We start from the raw sequence: 25181 nt of genomic DNA, 5'->3' as shown, positions 1-25181 counted from the left end.
TTTACTTCTGCAGAGGGGTGCTGCCTATATCCCTCTGATTGCAAGAGCATGCCAAGTGGGGTAGGGCAGGGGTTTTTATCCCTAACACAGTTCCTGTTTCTGTGTCCTTTCCCCACTGGGTGGAGTCAGGCACAGTCTAAGCTGATCTGATTGGCTAGTGTTTGAAATTGAGTAAGGCCAATTAGGCGGGAACAGAGAGGCTGTCCATTACCAAATAGGTGGGAAGGGTTATTTACAGAGTAAGAGGTTTGCTAGTTACAGATTAAGTAGAGAAACAAGTGCTCCTCACAGATTAAGCAGAGAAAGAAGTGCTTGTTACTGGTTAAGAAAGACAAAGGAAGCTTTGAAGAGGAACTTATTATTTCTGGCAGCACTGTGGTCAAAATTGCCACTTCTGTACTTCACACCCAACTGAATCTTTTGAACTGTGAGATTTTGGAAGAGAAAGAAATTCCAAATAGGATTAGATCTCCTCATATTTCAGTAGAGGACTCTAAGCCCCGGGAGGTTCTGGGTTGTGCCTGTCTCCTCCCTCCACACTTTCATCACCTAATCCCTAGTCCCTTGGACCTGTGCTCCAAACTCGGAGACACTGCTTGCTTCTTTCTGAGACCTCACTGTTACCTTTGCCTCACACACCTCACTTGTCCTTAGTTGCAGCAATCTCTGTGTCCCACCTCACCTTCCTGCCTAACTTCCATCTCCTCTCTTTGGTGCCTCCACTTGCACCCTTATTACACCTTCTTACAGATTCAGGGGACAAACACAAAAAAGGAGTCAAGTGTCTAGCATTTTTTTTTTTTAAGATGGAGTCTTGCTCTGTTGCCCAGGCTGGAGTGCAATGGTGCGATCTCAGCTCACTGCAACATCCCTCTCTGGATTCAAGCGATTCTCCTGCCTCAGCCTCCTGAGTAGCTGGGACTACAGGTGTGCACCACCACACCCAGCTAATTTTTGTATTTTTAGTGGAGATGGGGTTCACCATATTGACCAGGCTGGTCTCGAACTACTGACCTAATGATCCGCCAGCCTCAGCCTTCCAAAGTGCTGGGATTACGCCCAGCCTCATTTTTACTATAAACTGACATTTGAGTGCCTCCCACCCTATCCTGGCCCTGGGCACCTGCTCAAACCATGATGAGCTTCAGTGGCTCGGACGCACTGCTGGGTGCCCTGTTCGTGAGGCTGCACGGCGGGGGCACCCTCCACTACAAGCTGGCCCTAAAGGGCAGCACAAGCAGGAGGCGCTTGGCCGCCGACTCCTCCAGTGGCTTCTACTCGTGGACGCCGACGTCCACGAGCTCAGTGTCCGCCTCGCCGCCTCGCCCAGCCACTTCTGGGGCGCCTGCCGCCTCAAGCACCGACTGGCTGGACACGCTGAGCAATGGGATGGGATGAGAGAACAGAGTGGTGGCTGCGCCATGGCGCGCAGTGAGAAGCAGCAGCTAGCTGCAGACGCTGAAGCACCGCTTCACCCGCTACATCGACAGGGTGCGGCAACCAGTCGTGAACAACTGCAGCCTGGAGGGTGAGGCGGCGGCGCTGCGACAGCAGCAGGTGGGCCGCACTGCCACGGGCGAGCTGTATGAACGCAAGGTCTGCGAGACGCGCTGCAACGTGCTGTACCCGGGCACCGCGCTATCCGCTGCGCCTGGAGCAGGAGCACCTGCTGGAAGACTTCGCACATGTGCATCAGTGCCTCCACATAAAGGCCCAGCAGCGCGAGGAGGCCAAGGCTGTGGCCCACTCGCGGGCTTCTTGTGGGAGGCGGAGGCGGCGGGCATGGAACTGCAGAAGAAAGCGCAGGCACTGCAGGAGGAGTGCAGCTACCTGCGGCGCCACCATCAGGAGGAGGTGGGCTAGCTGCCCGGCGAGATCAGCGCTGCAGCGCCTGGCAGGCACAGGCGCAAGTACAGGCCACGCGGGGGGACGCCCTCAAATGTGACATGATGTAAGCGCATCAGCGCTGCAGGAGATCTGCGGCAGCTCGAAGGCCACGCAGTGCAGAGCACGCTGCAGTCCGAGGAGTGATTCCAAGTGAGGTTGGACTGACTGTTGGAGGCAGCCAGGGTGAACACAGACGACATGCGCTCAGTGCAGGAGGAGATAACTGAGTACCAGTGTCAGCTTCGGGCCAAGACCACAGAACTGGACGCACTGAAAAGCACCATGGACTCACTGGAGAGGCAGCCCTCTGAGCTGGAGGACCCTCATCAGGCCGACATTGCCTCCTACCAGGAAGTCATTCAGCAGCTGGACGCCAAGCTGAGGAACATCAAGTGGGAGATGAGGGCCCAGCTGTGACAATACCAGGACCTGCTCAATGTCAAGATGGCTCTGGATATAGAGATAGCCACTTACAGAAAACTCCTGGAAGGTGAGGAATGTCAGATTGACTTTGGCCAGATTCCTTTCTCGCTTCCAGAAGGACTCCCCAAAATTCCCTCCACGTCCACTTACATAAAGGTCTAAAGCAAAGAGAAGATCAAAGTGGTAGAGAAGTCTGAGAAAGAAACTGTGATTGTGGAGGAACAGATGGAGGAGACCCAAGTGACTGAAAAAGTGACTGAAGAGGAGAAAGGAGGCCAAAGAGGAGGAGCGCAAGGAGGAAGAAGGGGGTGAAGAGGAGGAGACAAAAGGGAGAGAAGAAGCAGCAAAGTCTCCCCCAGCAGAAGAGGCCACATACCCAGAGAAGGAAGCCACGTCCCCAGTGAAGGAAGAGGCAAAGTCACCAGCTGGGGCCAAGTCCCCAGAGAAGGAGGAAGCAAAATCCCCAGTTGAGGTCAAGTCCCCCAGGAAGGCCAAGTCTCCAGCAAAGGAAGAGCAAAGTCATTGGCTAAGGCCAAGTCCCCAGAGAAAGAGGAACCAATATCTCCAGCTGAGGTCAAGTCCCCCGGGAAGGCCAAGTCCCCAGCAAAGGAAGAGGCAAAGTCACTGGCTGAGGCCAAGCCTCCAAAGAAGGCCAAGTCCCCAGTGAAGGAAGAAGCAAAGTCCCCTGAGAAGGCCAAGACTCTTGATGTGAAGTCTCCAGAAGCCAACACTCCAGCAAAGGAGGAAGCAAGGCCCTCTGCAGATAAATCCCCCCAAAAGGCCAAAAGCCCTGTCAAGGAGGAGGTCAAGTTCCCAGAGAAGGTGAAGTCTCCCCTAAAAGAGGATGCCAAGGCCCCTGAGAAAGAGATCCCATAGAAGGAAGAGGTGAAGTCCCCAGTGAAGGGGTGGGAGAAGCCCCAGGAGGTGAAAGTCAAAGAGACCCCAGAGAAGGCAGAGGAAGAGAAAGCTCCTGTCACACCAAAAACGGAGAAGAAGGACAACAAGAAAGAGGAGGCACCCAACAAGGAGGCTCCAAAGCCCATGGTGGAGGAGAAGAAGGAAGCTGCCATCGAAAAGCCTAAAGAATCCAAAGTTGAAGCCAAGAAGGAAGAGGCTCAATATAAGAAAAAAGCAGCCACCCCAGAGAAGGAAGCTCCTGCCAAGGTGGAGGTGGAGGAAGACGCTAAACCCAAAGAGAAGACAGAGGTGGTCAAGAAGGAACCAGATGATGCCAAGGCCAAGGAACCCAGAAAACCAGCAGAGAAGGAGGAGGCAGCAGCAGCACTGGAGAAAAAAGACACCAAGGAGGAGAACGCCACTGAGGTCAAGAAGCCTGAGGAGAAACCCAAGACAGAGACCAAAGCCAAAGACGACCCACCCTCTCAAAGGAGCTCAGCAAACCTAAGGCGGAAAAGGCTGAAAAATCCTCCAGCACAGACCAAAAAGACAGCAGGCCTCCAGAGAAGGCCACAGAAGACAAGGCTGCTGAGGGGAAGTAAGGCAGGGAGAAAGGAATGTCTGGAGCAGCCAAAGAAACTCAGAAGGGTCCCGGAGCTCAAGGATCGGAGTAATGCAATTTTCACTTTTTTTCTCTTTATGTAAGAAGAAACCGCTTCTATGACAGGGCCTCTTTCTTGAAACAGGAACTTCTGTTAGCAATATGTTAGCAAGAGAGGGCACTCCCAGCCCCCTGCCTCCACGCCCTCCCCAGGCGATGGACAATTATGTTATGATGGCTTATGTAGCCGAATGTGATACATGCCAAAGGCCATACGTAAACACTTGACTGTAAAAACTGCCCCCCTCCTTTCCAAATAAGTGCATTTATTGCCTCTATGTGCAACTGACAGACGACCGCAATAATGAATGAGCAGTTAGAAACACATTATGCTTGAGATGTCTTAACCTATTCCCAAAGGCCTTCTATTTTCCAAAGGAGTGGTCAAGCTCTTGCCCAGAGCTCTCTACTCTGGAAGAGTGGTCCAGGTGGGGCTGGGTACTGGCCACTGAATGATGCCAGGGCACACTTTCTACTGGAGTCCAGTTTCAATTGCTTCTGTGCAATAAAACCAAGTGCTTATAAAATGAATTTAAAAAAAAAAAAGAAAAATCCCTGACATTTGCCAGGGCTTCAGTGATGATCTGAAAGGCTACACTGTGTGTCTGTGGCCAGGTCCTACTGATGTTTAGCTTGGTTGTATCTAGATGATCACAGCAGAATTTCAGTATCAGTATGATTCCACAAACATTGCCACTGCCAGGCAAAGAGGTGGGTGTTCTCATAAAAGCAGCCTAACGTAATCAGCCACCAATGCATGCACCATGGCGGCAGACGTGCTCTTTTCCAGCCAAAAAACCATCTCTGAGAGCTTGTTCTGGTGTCAGGTGGTATCTCCTCCAAGGCAAAAACTGAGTTTTCTTTTCCTCTTGGGCTTCCCACCCACAAAGCAGAGAGTTCGGAATTGACCCACAGTGCCAGTTCCTGTGTAAAGCCTGGGTTCCGGATATGAGAGTCACTCACCTTGGAAGTCCCCCAAGCGGTAAACGCCTCTGAGAGAAGAAGGGGTACATGCTTGTTGCTAGCTGTATAATCATGTGCTTTTAGGGAAAAGAGCTTTGAGTCACCACGTACTAGATACATGAATCTAGGCATGTCATTTCATGTCTTTGCATCTCAGTTTCCACATTTGTAAAAGAAGACAAATGCTTTGTTTTCAAGCCTATTGTGAGGTCAAACGAAGTGATGTGTGTCCAGGGTCTAACACAATGCCTGGCGCCTAGGAGATGCTTGACAAATGTCAGCTTTGTTCCCAGATTGCCTCTATGTGCCTGATAATGAGGCCAACTTAAGAGAATAAAAGAAGAGACAAAATAATAGAGAAGTTTCACCTTGGGAAATAAGCCAGGGAAGTTCAAGCTCAGGGCCTGGAGACTTCGCAGCAAATAAGTCATGAACTGTAGACTGAGAAGAACTAGGAGACTTTATATGATTCCTCAGGTATGCATTACTTTTCTCTGTTTTTCACTTTTGTTTTTGTTACCCTCCTCTTCCTAGTTATTTCTCAGGATTGCCTAAATAGAAAGCCAGCAGAGCCTGTGAGATTGTGGTCTAAGAAGCTGTGATGTAGGGAGCAGGGGGAGACAGGGCCCTTCTCAGCTGTTGGGCTTGGGATATGAGCCCCAGAACACCAAGGAGGTGGCGCCTGCTGCCCAGAGTAGAGGAAGATAGACTGAGGCCCTAGCTCTGAGCAGAAAAGGTGGGAGACGTCGGCTCGCCTAGGCCAGGAGAGCGGCCACCATGGCTAAGTAGTAGGAAGTCTATGCAGCTCTCCAGCAAACTGCAAGAGCCCAAAAAGTGCTGGTTGTATGAATAACTGAACAAGCAGGTGAAAGAAGTGATGATGTAATGGAATTCAAGCTAAAAAAAAACCCAGGCTTAAAATGTGAATTCTAATTTTTTCCTATTTAGTATCTGTGTGATCTTCAAAGCAACCTCTTTGGGCCTCAGTTTTGTCATGTCTGAAATGGTGAGGTATGGCCAGGTGCTGTGGCTCATGCCTGTAATCCCAACACTTTGGGAGGCCGAGGCAGGTGGATCGCTTGAGGCCAGAGTTCAAGACCAGCCTGGGCAACATAGTGAGACCCTGTCTCTACAAAAATGAAATTTTTTTAAAAATTAAAAAAATAAAATGGTGATCTGGGGGAAGGAGTTGTAATTTGGCCTGCTCCCTTAAACTCAAAAGTTTGTGGTGAAGGCTAGATGAGGTCACCAATAAAAAACCTACACGGAATGCTGGAATTTTCAGAACAGCATTGTGATGGTGAGGGTGGCCATAAGAACCATCTGGGGAAAATCACTCAAAGGAAGACTTCTGGGGTTTGGTTCAGCCCTGGCCAGATCCCACTCAAGGAGAGAGGGCAATCTCTTCACAGTCAGATGAGCTGATCATCTCAGGGCAACCCAGTGAATGTGTCCCTTTCTGGCAGCTTCCAGGGTTGCTTTTTTTCAAAGGACGGTGGGCCAAAGTCCCTGGCTGCTGCTGCCACCCTCTGGCAGCAACCTGAGCGGCACTCTTGTCAATTTCACTGGTTAGAACACCTAACTTCTGCACATTCATTTATATTTGCATAGTGTTTTTCAGTTTACACTTTTCCCCCCTCAAGAATGATGCCCTTTCATCCAAACAATATCTTTGTGGCATAAACATTTTTTTAGATGAAGAAACCAAGGCTTGGGAAAGGTAAATGGTTTGTCTAAAGAGACCTGGAAAGGAGATGAGACCAGGCTTTCTGATTCCAAGTCCTGTGTTCTTTTCACTGTCACAGGGGCATGTCAGTTAGTTCTACTGCTATTGTTGCACTTCTCAAACTCTGACAGAAGCGGATATGAACATGGAGTTCTCCTGACCTCCTCTCTGACCCCATCCCTCCAACACATCCCCAAATTCTCCAGACCCCATCTGTACCTGCAGCTGCCTATGAGTGAAGGGGAGTAAGGACTACAAATACGAACAGGGCAGAGCAGCATATTGCTCTTCTCTGGGATTCAGACTGATGAAGGAGGTGAGACAGATACCCAGGGACCTCAGGACCTGGGAGAAGTGCACATGGAATTCACCAGAGGTCAAAGGGACTCCAGCTAGGTGGTACCTGAGCTGGTCCTGAAGAGACAAACAGGATGTAAGTTCACAAAGAGGTAGATGCAGGACCTTCCAGGCAGAGGAACTGGCAGAAGCCAGGCTTCAGTGCACTGAACCAGAGGATACCTGTTCTGGTTGGGCAGAGAAGGGAGGCAGGTGGTGAAGCTGGAGAGGGAGGTTGGAGGAGATCTCGGCAAGATGAAGTTCATACTGTTTTCAATAAACCAGCCATCCTGCATGTCTCCCATTTATTCACTTAACAAATATTTATTGTGATAGGCATATACTCTTTCTCAGGATAAGAGCAAAAGCATAACTTTGTTACATAATATTCATTTATTTCTTCAATAGATATTGACTGCCTACTTTCCTTGTGCCAGGTATTCTTCTAGGCCCTGGGGATGTATTTCTGTGGATATTGAACTTATGCTTTAGTGGGAAAGGCATAACAAACAAGAACAATAAGTAAAATAGAAGTATTTAGATAGTGACAGGTATTCAAGAGAAAAATAAAGTAGAAAAAGAGTCATGCAAATTGGGGACGTGGGTGGGGATTTGCTCTTTTGGAGAGCATGGCCACAAAGGACTGATGGAGGAGGTGGCTCTTAGTAAAGGCCTAAAGCGGCAGTTTCCAACCTTCTTGGAACTAGCGGCCAGTTTTGTAGAAGAAAATTTTTCCAAGGAACCGGGGGCGTTGGGGGAGGATGGCTTCAGGATGAAACCGTTTCACCTCCCATCATCAGGCATTAGACTCTCATAAGGAATGCAACCTAGATTCCTCAAATGCACAGTTCACAATAGGGCTCGCACTCCTTGGAGAAGCTAATACTGTGGCAGAGTTCCTAACAGGCCACAGACCCATACCAGTCTGCGGCTGGGGCTTGGGGATCCCTGGCCTAAAGGAATTGAGGAAGACAGACAGGCAAATACACAAGGAGGGACAGTCCAGGCAGGGGGAACTGCAGGAACAAAGACCCTGAGGTGGGACCATATCTGGTGTGTGTGGAGCCAGAGGAGGAGGCCAACATTGCTGGGGAGTGAGTGAGAGAAGGTGGAAGGAGAGGAGACCAGAGAGGCCCAGGAGGGACAGGCAGGTCGAGTAGGAGGTCACAGCAGGCCTTGTTCAGAGTGGGAGCGAGTCAGTGCTGACTGCCATACGGTCTGGCTCTTTCTGCAGGGTTTTAACAATGGACAAGGAATCTTTTCTGCTGTCTGGTCCTATAGATTTGATGAGGTGTGCGCGGTACAGCCAGAGGGCCTGGGAGGTCTAGCTCTTGGAATGCACCCAGGGCCCTTTTAACGCTCAGCATTCATCTGGCTGTGTGCTGTGCTTCCTCCTGCTGCAAACACCCCACACACACTCAGGGGCATGAAACGGCTGCCTTGTTACATTCACAGAACCTGTGGGCCCGGCTCTTCACTGCTCTACTGTGTTTGGAGTGATGCGGGGAAGACTTCAATGGCCAGGGTGATGCAAATGGCTGAGCGCTGGGTGGGCTGGGGCTCCGAGTGTGAGTGGTGCCTCCGAGAGAGTGGCCTCACTTGCATGCCTGGGGCCTGTGCCTGGAGGCTGGAGGACAGTCAACCAGAGCACTCCACAAGGCCTCTCCATGAGACTAGGCTCCTTGCAATGCGGAAGCTTCCTGCTTAGGAGTATCCAGAAAAGGGGCCGCAGCGAGCATCCCAAAAGCCACAGGTGGAGGGGGCCTGGCCCCTTCTGACCCAGCCTTGGGAGGCCATAGCGTCCTCCCACTGCACTCACTTGGTTGGAGGGGTCACAGAGCCCAGATTTTAGCAAAGGAGACGTTGACCCCACCTCTTGATGGGAGTGTGTAAAGGAATTGGTAGCTTCTTAAAAGTACTACTACAAGCCGGGCTCACACCTGTAATCCTAACACTTTGGGAGGCCAAGGTGCAAGGATCACTTGAGCCCAAGAGTTTGAAACCAGCTGGGGCAACAAAGCAAGATCCTGTCGCTATAAAAATAAATAAATAAATAATAAATATTAAAAAAATAAAATAGGAAGAAGACTCAAGCAACCTCTAACGCTGTGCCCACATGAAAAGGCATCCTACCTGGGTGTCTCTGAACCTCAGATAAAAAAGCTCTGCAGGAGGTTCCTAGGAAGGAGGCTATATCCTCGCCCCCCCGCTTCCACCAAGGGCTATATCTGTAAACATGTAACTAATCCCCCATGGGGGACAGGGCAGTGTTGTGTGCCACACTTGTGCCAAATATGTATTAATAAACTCTGGACCATATTGGCAGCTTTGTGGTTTTCCATAGTCTTTTGCAGCCTGCAAAACATTTTCCGATTAGAAGCCCCCGCTGTTTTATCTATTACATGTGACACTGAATAAGCCTCTGCATATCCACTGGGGGTTGGTAAGTAACATCAGAGTGTGCAGCGAGGGGAAAGGAATTAAAAAGGGAGCTAATGTCATCCGTGGGGAATAGCTGAGGAAGGAAAAAACCACTCTGGAAGAGAGGGGTTGCAGAAGGATTTTTTGCAATGTATTATGATCACTCAATGCAGGCACACACGTGTGTCTGTTGTCCCAGCCTCAACATGTAAAATAAACTCCAAAGAATGTTATACCATGGGGTAGCTGGGAGGGTGGAGGGAAGGAGGGAGATTTTTATTTCACAAAGCAGTTTGATTTTCTGAGAGCCATATGCTTGCTCTTCTTTTTCCCAAAAAGCCCACAGTCTCACGTGGAAAAAATTTAGAATTTTATTGGCTTTCAGGGAACAGGGAATTGGAAATGTTAGATAAGTAGGTATCACATGGAACAGTATTTCATAGCACTCCCCCAGGCCTGTGGGTGAATGCCACGCTATAAAGCTGCAGAACTATGGACAGAAATGCAAAACTGAGATGTGGCAAGAGCTGTGGGCTGGGGACAAGATGTGGGCTCCAGTCCCTGCTTTGCTGCTTAATTCCATCAAACCACTTCGCTTTTCCTGAAATATGGGGGGAAGGCAATATTTGCCCTGCTGATGTTGTAAAACCAATGTAAGTATGTAAGAAGGCCCTGAATGTGGTATCTTGGCATTCAAAAGGGACAGTCACGTGTCAGGTATTGCTATCTATGAGGATGTAACCTACAACCCAGCCTAAGCTAAAGTATTCATTGGTCCACTTTTTAAGCAAACATATTAATTAAATGCTGTATGAGAATACTTTGTAAGTGGCAGAAACTCAACTGAAAATACCTCATGCAAAAATAGGAAAATGATTAGCTCATGTGTTAATTCATCCAATCAGTAAGTTGACAACACTGTGCTGAGTACCTGCCACTTGCCAGCTGCTGCTCTAGGAAGTGGATATATAGCAGCAAACTAAGCAGCCCAAGGTTCTCATAGGGTGCATGTTCTAAAGGGGAGATACAGATAACAATAACCACACATACACTGAGAAATAAAAATGAAATCCCAAGTCCTCCAACCAACTGAATGGACCCTCGCCTGGCCAAAGAGACCTCAGAGAAACCTTAAAAACTGACTTCCTAGCCATGACAGAGTGGGAAGTCAGACACATCTCCTTACACCCCCTTCTGCTAACTACTATTAGGCTTTTTTCCCTAAAGGTTAAACAGAAACCAACCCTGTTTCAATACAACAACTGATCAGTGTTCCTTCCTCATTAGAGACCACTGACCATGGGGTGGTTTTGGCCAGTCTACAGAGGTTGCACACAGAGGGCCTTTGTGTCCCCTGCTTCACCTTTTGACTTATAGAACCTAACTGTAACACATTTAAATGTTGAGTTTCCACCCCAGGGTGAACACGGGGTGCATATTGCACACATTAGCCTGCTATGCATACCCATGCCTCCTGTTTGCGACTATTTATAGCTCCTCCTATAACCTGTTGATTATGTATATTTGACCCCCCTCTTCAGCATAAATCCTTGTCTTATTCTTCCCACCCTTATTCTTCCCATCCTTGCTTCTGACTTCTGGCCAGAGGCTACACTTCCAGCCTGTCAGAATGGTCACCTGCAGAAAAATACAGCTCTCCTTTCCAAATTTATGAATCTTGTCATTCTTCGGTTGACAATATATAATTTTTTCAGGTGGTTGTAAGTGCTATAAATAACATAAAGCAAGGCAAGGGAATACAGAATTATAAGGAAGTGCTGTTGTAGGAAGGTGGGGTCAAAGATGGCCTAACAGAAAAGGTAACAATTGAGCAGAACCCTGAAAGAAAGAGAGAGCAAACCACGCAGCTATCTGGTGGAAGAGCATTCCAGGGAGATAGATCAGCAAGTGCAAAGGCCCTGAAGTGGGAGCTAAAATGCTAGTGAGGATGTAGTGGGCTGAGTGAGGGCTAGAGTGGTAAGAGAGGAGGACGGGGGGGAGCAGCCAGGCCACGCAGGGCCTGAGAGTCATGGTGAGGATCTTGGAGTTGGATGGGGAGGTGTAAGGGGGTTCTGAGCAGAGTAGTAGTGTGATCCAACTTATGGTTTTAAAAGGATCTCCTGGGCCACTTGAGGAAGCAGGGAGACCAGTGTGAGGGCTACCGCAGTAGTCTGAGCAAAAGGACTAGGAAGGTAACAGCAGACATAGAACGAATTGGATTCTGAATATTCTCAAAGGCAGTGCTGGTGGGATCTTCTTATGGATTGGATGTAGAATGTGGATGTACAACAAAGGTGTAGGAGTGGTTCAGGCACAGCTGGATCCATGCACTTGAATAATAAAATTGGGACTCTTCATCTTTCCATATCTCTTGTCTGCGCTTTCTTCCGCATTGGCTTCATTTTCAGGTAGCCTCTTCCCATACAGTGGGGAAGATGGCTTCCAGCACCTGGCTCAACTCTGGGAGTGCTCAGAAGAGCAAGGAAGCTTTTTGTTCCCAAAGTCTTCAATAAGTGTCCTCTCTAGTCTCATTGGCTTGAACTAGGTCATGTGCTCAGCCTGAACCAATGAGAATAACAGGGAGGTGGGGGAGTGGGGTGGAATTACACTGACTGGGTTAGGCCTAAGCCACATCTTTCATTCCTAGAGTTTTAGGTAGTTGGCATCCCTTGAGTAAATGGGGAGATGTGGTGATGGAAAGAAAGCCGAGGGTGGTTATTGAGAGAAGGGGCTGGGTGTAAGCTGGCCACCACAATGTCCAATGCATCCAGAGGAAGTTTAATGAAGGGCATCTAATGTGAATGGAAAGGAGGGTACTCATAAAAATGCAATTTGGTGACCTATTATATGTGAAGGCTGAGGGAGAAAGGAGGCTGTAGATGGTTCCAGAATAATCTAGGCAATGATGTTAATAGAAATAGAGACTATGGGATTCAAAGTATAAGTATGCGTGGGTTGCAAAGGAGTGAGATGAGTTAAATTTTTTACTATGTAAAAAAAAAAAAAAAAAAAATTACGATGTAAGAGAGACAGACACAGAAATGATTAACCACAAGTCAGGACAGAGCCAAATAGGCGTTAAATGAGAAGAATAAGCACAATGCTCAGGGGAAACTATAGCTGTGGTGCCTGCAGGTCATAGATAGAGGGACGGGCATTGGCATCTGGCTCTGAACAAATCAAAAGTGAAGTTTGAAGGTCTTTGACTAGGAGCACTTAATTATCCATGGCCCTCAACCCCTTGACGTCCCTAGCATCTTTGCTGTTGTTTGCTTCACCTCTAGTCTGTGTACCAGAGCTGCTAACAGGAAGTCCATCTCACTGCGTGGTTTCCCTTCTTCCTTCTTGCCCCAGGCACAGCCTTCTGTTTAAGCAGTGAAACAGCAAGGGAAAGAGTTACCTGCCACTGAGGGGCAAAGAGTACTTTGTCTGGCTGCAGATGAAAGACTGGACAACCTGGGTGATTTGGTTTCAGGGGAGGAGCCTGTGGAAAGGAGGGGAAGCCCGGCTGAGGACTTTTTTTTTTTTGAGACAGAGTGTCACTCTGTTGCCCAGGCTGGAGTGCAGTGGAGTGATCTCAGTGCTCTGCAGCCTCCACCTCCTGGGTTCAAGTGATTCTCCTGACTCAGCCTCCCGAGTTGCTGGGACTACAGGTGTGTGCCACCACCCCTGGCTAATTTTTGTATTTTTAGTAGAGACGGGGTTTCACCATGTTGGCCTGGCTGGTCTCAAACTCTTGACCTCAAGTGATCCACCCACCTCAGCCTCCCAAAGTGCTAGGATTACCGGTGTCAGCCACCGCGCCCGGCCCCAGCCCAGGACTCCTAAAGGAGAGGCAAAATCTAATCAGCACAACTTCTCCCAAAGACTGGTAGGAAATCTATGGAGAAAGAAATACTCTCCTGTCTGCTGAGAAAAAAGAAAGAATTAAACAAGAATATGCTGCATCGGTTAAAGCTTCCCAGGAAAAGATAAGGGTGGTGAAAAATCAGAATTAGATCACATCAGCCAAAGCAATTAAGGAGAATACGATGTGCTTTTACAAATATCAGGGGGAAAGAAGATTATGGAGAGGAAATAAGACTTAATAAATGCAGAGGACCGTGAAATTAATGATGACCACAAATGGCTAAAATACCCAATTCATTTTTTGTTAGCCTTTAACTAGGAAAACAAAGGAAAGAAATTGAGCAATTAAAGAGTAAGGACCCAAAAAATAGTAGGAACAACTTGAGAGAAGAGTTAAGTAGACACTGGCAGGGAGGAGGTGTCTGCACCCTGTGGTCCTCAAACTCTCCAGGCACCTTCCTGGGACGTAACTGCAATGGGCTCAGGGAACAGGTCAGCCCTGCATTGGCACTGGGCTGGTGGGCAGGATGCCTGAAATTCTGAGTGCAACCAATTGACAGAACTTCCCCACTTTCTGGGGAAAGAGAGTGAGCGAGGAGGGGAGAATAGGAAGGAGAACCAGGCCAGGGTCTTCAGAGAATGGTGACCTTGGAGCCATCATGACTGCTCCAGGATAAACAGAGAGGCAGGTTCCACTGGGCTTCTGCCTAACCCCTCTCTTCCCATTCCTTCTCTCTCCTTCTGCCTCCAGCGCTCACCACCCTGTGTTCAGTGTACGTCTGTTGAGTTCTTCCCTATGAAAAGTGCACTGACAAGATTGTCACGCTTCAAGAGAAATGGAAGGAAGTACAGAGCATGCTGAGGGAACAAAAATGGCTTGTCCTTTTTTTGCTTGAGGGGAGATCACATTGGTTTCTGTGACTTGCAACCAAAAGTCCTCCTCATAAAGCCCTGTTCTACAACAGGCACTGGGGATACAAAGATGTGAAACACAGTGCTGCTCTTAATGAACTCACAGCCCAGGAAGAAGACATACACACACACACACACACACACACACCCCTTTGCAATATGGTGTGGTGCATGCAATAATGGTGGATGTATGGACCAGGTGCCTTGCCAGCTCAGAGGAGGAGTAGCAATGTTGCTCCCATAGGCCAGTGAAGAAGGCTTAGAAGCCTTAGAAGTGTTCTTAGAACACTTAGAAGTGTTTCTTGTGCTTGCTCCTGAAGGATGACTAGAATTTGGACAACTGGCAAAGGTGCACTCTTTAGACAGCAGGAAACCAGTGTGCAGAGGCCAAGAGGCACCAATAGCCTGTAATAATATCCAGCATATAAATCATTCCTTTTTCTTTCTAAATCTTTCCAGCTAAACCCTCTGGCTGCCTAAAATTCCCTCATAATTCAGATATTTCTTACTAGAGAAAGAGTTGTAGGAATAGGGTCAACTTTTGGCTAACCTCAAGGATTAGGCCACTTTCACCTCCCTTAACTGCATTACAAAAGAAAACTGAAATGTGAGGACACTGCTTACCCAAAGCAATAGGTAACTGCTGGTGGCCGTTCTGACAGTGACTGGCTACAGCTGGGAGCTGGGGAAGTACGCGGTCTCGGGGAAGGCAGGGCCAAGGAGGCCAAGTCCTATTCTCTATCTCAGCAGCAATGGGAAGCTGCTGAGCGGTCTAAGCAGCAGGTGACAGGGTAGGTTCGAATTTTTAAAAAATCACTCCGGTTTCGACGTGTATATAATTTGGAGTGGGCCATGTGATGCGAATACAGGTCCAGGTGACAGAGGAGCCTGGGGCTTGGATTAGTGCAGAGGCAGTGAAGACAGAAAAAAAAATGGGCAGGATGTAGTGATGAGCTGAATATGATGGTGTGGAGTCAGGGTATGGAGAGGAAGATATCAAAAGGAGCACCTTGGGGTTTGGGATCACGTATCTGGATGGGGATGCACTAACCAAGATGGAAAGCCCTAGAAGAGGACCCATGGCGAGCCTCACCCAACCCTTAACTCACCTTGTTCTTGCACGTAGATCTGCCCAAGGGCCACTGGAGCTACCACCGCTGCCACCGTCACCCTGATTGACCCACAAACCGCTAGTTTGACAATCAACAGGCCATGTCATGTCCAGCTCCCCCAGTGGAGGGACATGGCACTGTCAGACAATGTGGGCTTGGTGTTTTAACTTTTGTCATTCTGTATTGTGTTTACTAACTTTCAGGGATGGAGATGGGGGTGGAGTGAAGGAGAGGCTAATAATTAAGATAAAAGAACTAAAAGGAGCTTCGACTTGGCAAAATCATATTAAAGAGTTACATGATCAATCAATCATAAAGTGTTGAAATTGGGAGGAAACTTAGTTAAAAAAAATAATCTTTTCCAGAGCAGTTTTGACAGTAGTTCAAATACCCTCTGCTTCAGTGTTTCCAGTCCTAGGAGCAAACTGCCTCAAAAAGCAGCTGGTTCCATTGTCAGAGGATTCTGATAGAAGGAGATAGGGTTTTCTTGTATTGAATTGAAATTTATCTCTGAGCAACTTCCATTCATTTGTCTTGGTTCCATTCTCTGGAGGGAGAGTAGGTCAACGTCCCTTTTAAAATGTGGTGCCCAGAAAGCAACACAGAACTCCAAATGTGGTCTGATTTAGTTAAAGCCCTGTGGGGAATTTAGAGGGGGAAGAAAAATAAAGCCACGAGTTAACCAGCTTTAAAAAATGACTGTCATAGAAAGCTCCCATAAGTGGAACCTTAGAATCATAAACTAAAGGGAGCCTTTGAAAACACCCAGCTGGTTTGTTTCCTTGCAGAGGAAAATCACACCTAAACCTGTCTAACCCAGAGATACTGACCTATTTTTTAAGACCTCTAAAAGCAAGGGTTCCACTGATGTTTATTGCTGGGAGATTTCTTACAAATCAATCATTATAAAATATCTTCAAATCAGTGTTTTCTAGTAGACTAATTTGTTTTTACATTTTCTTCTTTCTCTTGCTATTATCTTTCAGACCACATAAATTGTCTTCCTAATGAAGCCGCTTATTGTATCATATTCTGGGAGTGTATGTTCATCTGCTCCTGTAGTGTTTCAGCTCCTACTGCATTAATTAACTGTGCTTCCTCTATTATTTTCCTCTTTTTTGCATGCGATCCATGGCATTTATCCTTATATTGTTGCATAATGCTTTGTGCGATGGATGTGTTCTCAAAATTGTGTGCAAATCTAATCTTTGTAAATTGAGTCTCTTCAATTAGAAGTGCCTTCCAAATGCATTTCAAACGTTCATTATTTAAAGTCACTCTGTGGGAGTTGGCTTGGTAGAACAGAAAACACAGGACCTTTGGGTCTTCTTCTTGTAAGCTGCGTGATCTTTACTGGTGACTTAATCTACTTGAGCCCTAGTTTCTAATCCACGAAATGGGGATAAAAACGCCTCCTCTCAATATGTTGTTGTAGACAATAAATAAGCTAAGAAAAAATTAGTGCAACTTAAAAAATAGATGTCTTCTTATCTTTAAAGTGAAGAGTCCTTTTTAAAGACAATAATAGTCTCAAAAATCTATTTTGCAAGTTCAGATGTTTTTGCATCACATGTTCTTAAAGGAGAACACAAGCATATATTGACTTTACTGTCTGGCTGTGGCAGCTTTCTACCAAACTTCTTGGATTCACGCCTCCAGAACCCCATCTTGTCTGGGCTGACTTTCTCATCTGCAGAGGTGAACATCTGCAGTGTTCGTGGCCATCTTGCTGTGTCCCTGCCTTTACCACTATGCTTGAGTTCTTGAAGCTTAAGTTATATCCCTTCTGTTTTCATTATCATTTAAATATCTCTTTCTGAATATCCTAACCTGCTCATTTCCATGTTATTTGAATCCTTTTTGTTTCCCCAAGAATCACCCATCTCTCCTACCTGACTCTGAGTTCCTTGAGACGTCATGTCCACATGCCAAGAGTAGTGTGTGAATAAATGGCTAATGACCCTCATGAGAAGCTCTTTCTATAGCCTGACACATCGAGCAATTCACTTCAACTCTCTGAGATTCTATTTTCTCTTCTGTAATATTAGGATATGCAATGATATCAGTGGTTTCCAGGAGGCTGGGGTGCCTTCTCCTTGGGGGTCTATGATGATAGACAGGGAGCAATGTTTTTAAAAGCTCAAAAGAAAGTACACACTTTCTTTTGTTGCCAGGTAAGGCTATGTTGGCTAATGTGAACACTGTCTCTTGCTCTGGTTGAATTATGTCAACTCTGTGGGTATCGTAGATGAAATCATGTTGCTTAGCATGTATATCCGTCAAGATTCTTGGCTGCATGCAGTAGAAACTAAGTCTAGTTGACTTAAGCAGAAAATAATTGCTTCAGGAAAATGTCTGCCAGCTCCAGAGCAAACGAAAAGGCAGGAGGACTAGACTCTGGACATGGGCAGTAGCCAGGAAAAGCTGAGCAATGAGGAGCTCAGCCAAGGTCACACCACAGAAATGGCATGGTTGGGATGCCACTGGACACCAGACACTGACCCACGGGAACCACTAGGACATGGGATGCCACTACCCAGCAGACTGCATTCCAAACCATGGTTGCTGCTTTGTGTTACTTGCTCCAGATGCAAAGTCCCAGGTTGAGACCATCCAGTTGGCAAATCTTTTTTTTTTTTTTTTTAGACAGAGTTTTGCTCTTATTGTGCAGGCTGGAGTGCAATGGCGCGATCTCGGCTCACTGCAACTTTTGCTTCCAGGGTTCAAGGGATTCTCCTGCCTCAGCCTCCCGAGTAACTGGGAGGCATGCACCACCATTCCCGGCTAATTTTGTATTTTTGGTAGAGATGGGATTTCTCCATGTTGGTCAGGCTGGTCTCAAACTCCCGACCTCAGGTGATCCACCCACCTCGGCCTCCCAAAGTGCTGGGATTATAGGCATTAGCCACCGCGCCTAGCTGAGTTGGCAAATCTTAAGTCTTGTGTGCTCTTGCCCAGCTGCTGAAGGACAGGGACAACAAGTATAAGGCCGTCAAAAACTCTATTTTATTAGAATTCCCCAAATATAAGAAGGAGATCAGATGCTGGCCAGCCCACAAAATGAAACAAAACAAAATCCACTATGGTTGTTAAATGTTTTTTTTTTTTTATTTTATTGAGACAGGGTCTCAGTTTATTGTCTAGGCTGGAGTGCAATGATGCAATCATAGCTCACTACAGCCTCAAACTCCTGGATTCAAGCAATCCTCCTGACTCAGTCTCCCAAGTAGCTAGGACTAGGACTATAGGCATGTACCACCACATCCAGCTTGTTAAACGTTTTTCATGACCAAAAAACCAATAGAACTTAACTGATAGTAGAGAAACATATTTTGGAACACGAGATCAATGGAAGAAAAAATAATGAACAGGTTTAAAGATTAAAAAAAAAAAAGATTGACTGTAACAGGCGATCTCTAATGTTGTTCACAGACTTAGACGCCCCCTGCAGGCAGGATGAAGGAATAAAGACTGGACTGATTTTCTCAAGCCCTTTCTTTCATTGAATATACGTCATAATAATCTGGACTTGCAGAATTAATCACTGCTTAGAAATAGCTAGCTCATAGCTGCTACACATAAGAGAAAACAAAAGTAATAATGCCTTAAACATGGTATGGAGGTCCTATTGGTTTGAATGTGTCCCACAAAGTTCATGTGTTAGAAACTGAATCCCCAAACCAACATTATTGGGAGGTGGGATTTTTAAGAGGCTCTGCCCTCGTGAATAGATTAGTGCTTTTCTCACAGGAGTATGTTCCTGGATAAAAGATAAGTTTTGACAGCTTCCTGGTCTCTCTCGTGTCCATGCTCTCTTGCCCTTCCACCTTCCACCATGGGATGTCATGGCAACAAGCCCCTCACCAGATGGAGGCCCCTGTATCTTGTACTTCCCAGGCTTTAAGAACTGTAAGAAATAAATCTCTGTTCTTTATAAATTACCAGTCTCAAGTATTCTGTTATAGCAGTACAAAACAGACCAAGACAAGTGGTTTCTTTTACATAAAAGAAATCTGAAGGTGGGTAGGCCCAGGTTGGTACCGTGATTTCATGGTGTCCATGAGCCCGGGCCTCTTTTATTTTTGCTCGCCGACATTAGTATTACAGGGCTCTCATCCTCAAAGACACTTCCTTAAGGCTGCTGGAGGGAAGTAGGAGGAAAGGTGAAGGGAAAAAAGACAAGAGAGAACATATAAACTGTCTGACCCCTCTTAAGACTTCCTGGAAGTCCTGAGATCTACATTTAGATTTAACAATGTCTGCTTGCATCTTATTGACCACCCTTAACTGTAAGATAGCCTGGGCGTTGTGGCCTTTTATTAGGGCACATGGTCACTCAAATATTGAGTGAGCAACTAGCAGTCTTCGCCTCCCCAGGGAAGTTTCAGAGATAGTGAGAAGTTTGATTTAGTGGTCTTTGACTCTCCCTTTGCTCCAACTCTGTCCCTCCCGAGTTGACTTTATGTGATATCACTTAGGATGAGGGAAGTTTCCAGGGAAGACACCAGCACTGAGGCTTTAGCACCACTTCTCTGCAATGTCTAGAGGGTGGTACTAGCCCTTTGAGGAGCTTCCTAGGAAATAACCGCACACTGAATATTTATTGAGCATTAACCTCCTGCCAGGCACTGTGTGAAGTGCTTTATCTCCACCCTTTTACCTCATCCTCACAAATGCTCCATGAGGTAGGCACAATTGTGCCCGTCCTGAAAATGAGAGAGCTAAGGATAAGCGACCGTAACTTGCCTGATCACAGTTAGTGAGTGGGGACCAGGATGGAAACCTGTGTTTATCTGACTTCTGAGCCCAGGATCTTTTTTTTTTTTTTTTTTTTTTTTTGAGACGGAGTCTCGCTCTGTCGCCTGGGCTGGAGTGCAGTGGCCGGATCTCAGCTCACTGCAAGCTCCGCCTCCCAGGTTTACCCCATTCTCTTGCCTCAGCCTCCCGAGTAGCTGGGACTACAGGCGCCCACCACCACGCCCAGCTAGTTTTTTTGTATTTTTTAGTAGAGACGGGGTTTCACTGTGTTAGCCAGGATGGTCTCAATCTCCTGACCTCGTGATCCACCCGTCTCGGCCTCCCAAAGTGCTGGGATTATAGGCTTGAGCCACCGCGCCCAGCCTAAGCCCAGGATCTTAACCAACCCACTGCAGCTGTGCTGTCCCATACAGTGTCACTGGTCCCACGTAGCTATATACCCTTAGATTTAAATTAATTAAAGCAAAGCCAAATTTAAAATTCAGCTCTTCAACCATGCTGCTTACATTTCAAGAGCTCAGTAGCCGTGGAACACGTAGAACACAAGATCAGTGGAAGAAAAAAATAACTTTTTTTTTTTTTCATTATTTCATTATTTGTGGCTAGTGGTTACCATCTTGGGCAGCAAAGCTATAGAACATTTACAACATCACAGAAAGTTCTATTGGACAATGCTGTGCCAGAGGAATGGATCATTATTGATTTTCATTCATCATCACAAATGGGATGATGAGAAAATTTTTTCTTGCCCTAGCCTCTTTTCCTGTTTTCTAGCTGCCTTTTCTTGATATATTATATAGCCCAGCCATACAAAGAGACAGAAGAAATTCTGAAAAAACAAATACCAACCAAAGGTGAAAGTGGCCGCTTGTGATATTTCTGCTGCGATGATACTTGTCACCCTGGGGCAGGGGACCATTGTGGAGGGCACGGCAGGCTTGGTGGGGAGGGTGTTCCCTGGTGTCTGCAGTCAGCTCAGCTCACAGGGTGAGCACTAGATGGCATGAATTCCTGAACACAAAACCCTCTTATCTTTTAGTTCTGTTCTTTAGCTGTTCTCTACTTGCCCTATTTCAGCACATGCCAAATGTGTTTCAGTTTAAACCTGCACTTTTAAAAGGTTGCAAAGCTCCTAGCTGCTGCAAAGTAAGGTTTTTCAGAACACATTTGCATCTTTTCTCAGTTTGCTGCCTTAATTACACATAATAAAGGTATTTAGTTATAGACAAATTTCCCTTGTCAAGAGAGAACTTGCTCAAAGACAGTGGGAAGCTGTGATTCATTCTTGTGCCACAAGTGTTGCTACAAGAAATTCAGTTCACTGGGAGTGGCTGGCGCACAAACTTCAAGCAGTGACAAAGTCCAGAGTTCTCAGCTGTTTTCTGTGGCCACCACTGATGCCTTGACTAGAAATGTGTGATGAGAGAAGACCAGCACCATTTGTGATTGGTTTAACAGGAATCAGCAAACTTTGCAGTTGACCATCTGTTTTTGTTAATAAAGTTTTATTGGAACACTGTCATGCTCATGATTTATGACTACTTTCATGAGACAACAGTAAAGGTGAGTAGTTGCAGCAGACACCATATGGCCTGCAAAGCCTAAAGTACTTAATAGATGACCCTTTCCAAAGTGTATTGACCCCTGGCTTAGAAGGTAGGAGTTGGACTAAATTAGAGGTCTCGGCCCTATCTCTGTAGGAGGGCTGGCACTGACCTTTCCCTCTCACCTGGTCCAGTTGACCATCTCTCCCCTGCATGACAGCCCTACCTTCTTTCTGCCTAGCCGTCTACCTCCTGGCTTCCTGCAGTCTATTCTCCTCAGGACAGCTAGAGTGCACCCCTTTGAAACATAAGTCATTTCATGTCACTCCCTTACTCAAAGCCCTTCAAGTGCTTCCCATTTCATAGAGAGTAAAATCCAAAGGCCTTCAAGTGGCCTGCAAGACCCTATATCAGCTTCTCCAGCCATCCTAGCCTTCTTGCTGAGCTTGAACTGGCAGGCACTGTCTCCACTCAGAGGCAGAGGTGGCTCACTTACCACCAAAAATGCCCATCATAGTGTGCCCTTACTGCTGGAGGCAGCTGCCCAGAGAGATGCCTCAGCATTCAGGTGTGGCTGAGGACTGGTTCTCCCCAGCGGAACATGACGTGAAGTGGTGCTTGTCACTTCTACTGGGGGTGTGAGGAGGGGGTGTCTTAAGAACCATCTGTGCCTTCTCTACTCCCCATCTGTCCACTTATTGGGGAGGAGTTTTGGACCCTTGGAAATGAGAAAGTCACAAGATGGAAGTTGTTTGGATGTCTGGACCCAAATGAAGACTGCTGTCCATCAACCAGCAACATCATGTTGAACTGGAGCATGAGCAAGAAATAAACATTTACTGTGCTGTGCTCTTATTGTGAAGTTTGGGGATGTGTTTGTTATGACAGTTAGTAGTATTGTAACTCACATAGGGCCTTTGTTCCTGCTGTTCCCTTTGCCTGAAATGCTCTTCTGCAAATACCTGCATGACTTTCCACTTCCTCAGGTCTCTGTTCTGATAGCATCTTATCCAAGCAATTTCCCCAGGTTACCCCAGATAAAATAGCAGCTCACCCACCCCAGCATTGCTCTCTGCCTGACCCTCTTTTCCTTTTCTGTTTAGTACACATCACTTGGCATAGACTTTACCAGCTCGTGGCTCCGTGCCTGAGTTGTTTGCTGTCTTTCTCCCTCCATTAGAATGTAAGTTCCATGAAGGCTGCCATCTGGTCGGGGTATTTCCACATGCCCCCACCACTTAGTATGGTGGCTGTCACAGTGTGGGGGTGCCATAAATGTTTGATGGACACGTAAAGAAATGAGTGAACAGACCAACAATCTGGCTGTCTTCCTGATTATGTACACATGGATGAATGGGGAAAATAGCAAGGTTTAGGGTAGGCGGTAGAGAGGAGAGAAGAAAGCAGAATGACACAAGTGGGGTGATTTTGTTTTGCAGTTTTTAATGTTAGGTATTATTTGATGCCAGAGACAATACATGCACCAGGCGTGGGGGGCCCCAACTGTCAAGGTACTGCAAGTCCATGGAGGTGTGAGACTGGGAAGCAGGTGGCACACACTGGGAGCACGGCCGTGTGTTCTGCAGGGATCTCTGAGGCTCATGGATGAGCATCATGATTAGCCTCTGGGTCAGGGAAAGCTAGACAATCCCTAGGAGGACTCGGCGAGAAGGAGAATCCAGAAGAGGCGCTCCTGGAATCAGGAAGAGCAGGTAGAGTTCCACAGCCTGGTGGGTTGGAGGAGCCCTGAGCAGTATGATAGAGCATGAACCTAGAGGAAGGTGGCAGGGAAGGGAGGGGACGGCAGACAGGCCTGTGGGGCCCAGATCATGAAGAGACTTGTTTGTTATACTAGGAAGTTTGAACTGTATGATGAAAGCAATGGGAACCAAGCAAGGGAGATTCAAGCAGGCCGATGGCACAATCAGATGTGCATTTTATGAGGCTCTTTCTGGCAGCAGCCTGTAAAAAAGATTGGCATGGATGTGAGATTAGAGGCCAGGTGAGGCAAATATATCAAGATGTCCTAGGGATGGTCCAGGAACCCAGCACCAAATTGTTGTGAGACAATGCAAACCATGTGGCCTAGCTCTAGCCATGGGAGCCTAGGAAGCTGTTTTCACTTCCTTTCTCCCTGTGCCAAGTGAGGGGGTGGGTGCCATCTAGATCTAGTTTCCTAAAACCTTGGACTCCAGGAGAAGGCAAAGGTTTCATGCAATGACATCTTGAAACCCTGATTGGGCTTCATGTTCTGCCTTTTTTCACCATCCAGAGGGGTTCCTATAGGGATGGTGGAGCCCCGATGAACTATTACCACAAGCCAGTGCTGAGGCATAGGCCAAGGACCTTGAGGTCCAACTAAAAGGGAGGATATTTGGGAGGCCCAGGTACCAGGTCGATCATGTTTTAAACTATGTGTCTAGGGCCTTAGCATCTGAGGGGTGGCTAGAGAGGGGACATTCAGGGTGTATAGACAAGGCAGCTGCATTTCAGCTGATTGGGGTTAGCATTCTCCAGGAGAATCAGCTGCATTTCAGCTGATTGGGGTACATCCTTCCCAGGAGAGGCCAAGGAAGACAGGGGAGATGTCAGGAATGGGTATCTGTAGCTACCCAAATGGAAGATCTTCCGAGACTCTTGGTTTGCTCCCAGATGCTTGGTAGCTTCCATGTGGCAGTGTCTACACAGCAGCAGAACTCTTGATAATTTTCCCTGAGCTCACCCACCCATGTGGCACTTGTTGAGAATTCCAGAAATGAGAGAAAGGATGGAGTGGGGTCTCTCAGGGTATGTAAAAAATACTTGGAGCTGAGCAGTGGGTGAACTCTAGGGGTCTGGCTTCCAACAGTGAGTCATAAAAACTGGGAGAAGGTCAAGATTCAAGATAGCCCTTGTTTCTCATATGGTTTGTGCAAAGCTCCTGTGCTGTGAGAGAACATTCTGCATTCAAGGAGTTTACAGATGTTCAGGGTGGCTGGAGTGAGAAGTACAAGGAGATGGGTGTATGAGTGAGGTTGAGAACAGAGGCCAAGTCAAACAGAGCTTTGCAAATCATGTCAAATATTTGAACAAATGTCTGAAACAAGTGCCCATAACTGGCTTTTACAGGTTCCCTGTGGCTCTTTTTTTTTTTTTTTTTTTTTCTTGAGACAGAGTCTCGCTCTGTCACCCAGGCTGGAGTGCAGTGGCCGGATCTTAGCTCATTGCAAGCTCTGCCTCCCGGGTTTACGCCATTCTCCTGCCTCAGCCTCCTGAGTAGCTGGGACTATAGGCGCCCGCCACCTCGCCCGGCTAGTTTTTTGTATTTTTTAGTAGAGACGGGGTTTCACTGGGTTAGCCAGGATGGTCTCGATCTCCTGACCTCATGATCCGCCTGTCTCGGCCTCCCAAAGTGCTGGGATTACAGCCTTGAGCCACCGCGCCCGGCCTCCTGTGGCTCTTGTTATACATGAGTGGCATGGAGATTTCAGTTAGAAGCTTAGAAGGGCTAGGGTTCAATGTGATGCTTTGATACATGTATATATTGTGGAATGACTATATTAAGCTAATTAACATATCTGCCACCTCACATACTTATCATCTTTCATAACGAGAACATTTAAAGTCTACTCTTTCAGCAATTTTGAAGTCTATAATATATTATTACTAACTATGGTCACCACGCTGTGCCATGCTGAGACCGTCTTAAAATA

At 47.0% G+C, this 25181-nt stretch overlaps 1 pseudogene; it reads left to right on the top strand.

The window, feature by feature from the left end:
* The first annotated feature begins 1134 nt into the window (after positions 1-1134).
* Positions 1135-3809, top strand: LOC104665927 (annotated as a pseudogene).
* The last annotated feature ends 21372 nt before the right edge of the window (positions 3810-25181 follow it).

Source organism: Rhinopithecus roxellana, chromosome 8 (assembly GCF_007565055.1).
Source record: "Rhinopithecus roxellana isolate Shanxi Qingling chromosome 8, ASM756505v1, whole genome shotgun sequence".
NCBI classification, from domain to species: domain Eukaryota; kingdom Metazoa; phylum Chordata; class Mammalia; order Primates; family Cercopithecidae; genus Rhinopithecus; species Rhinopithecus roxellana.
The sequence above is the reverse complement of the archived record's forward strand: the minus strand, read 5'-3'. Positions and strand labels throughout refer to the sequence as shown.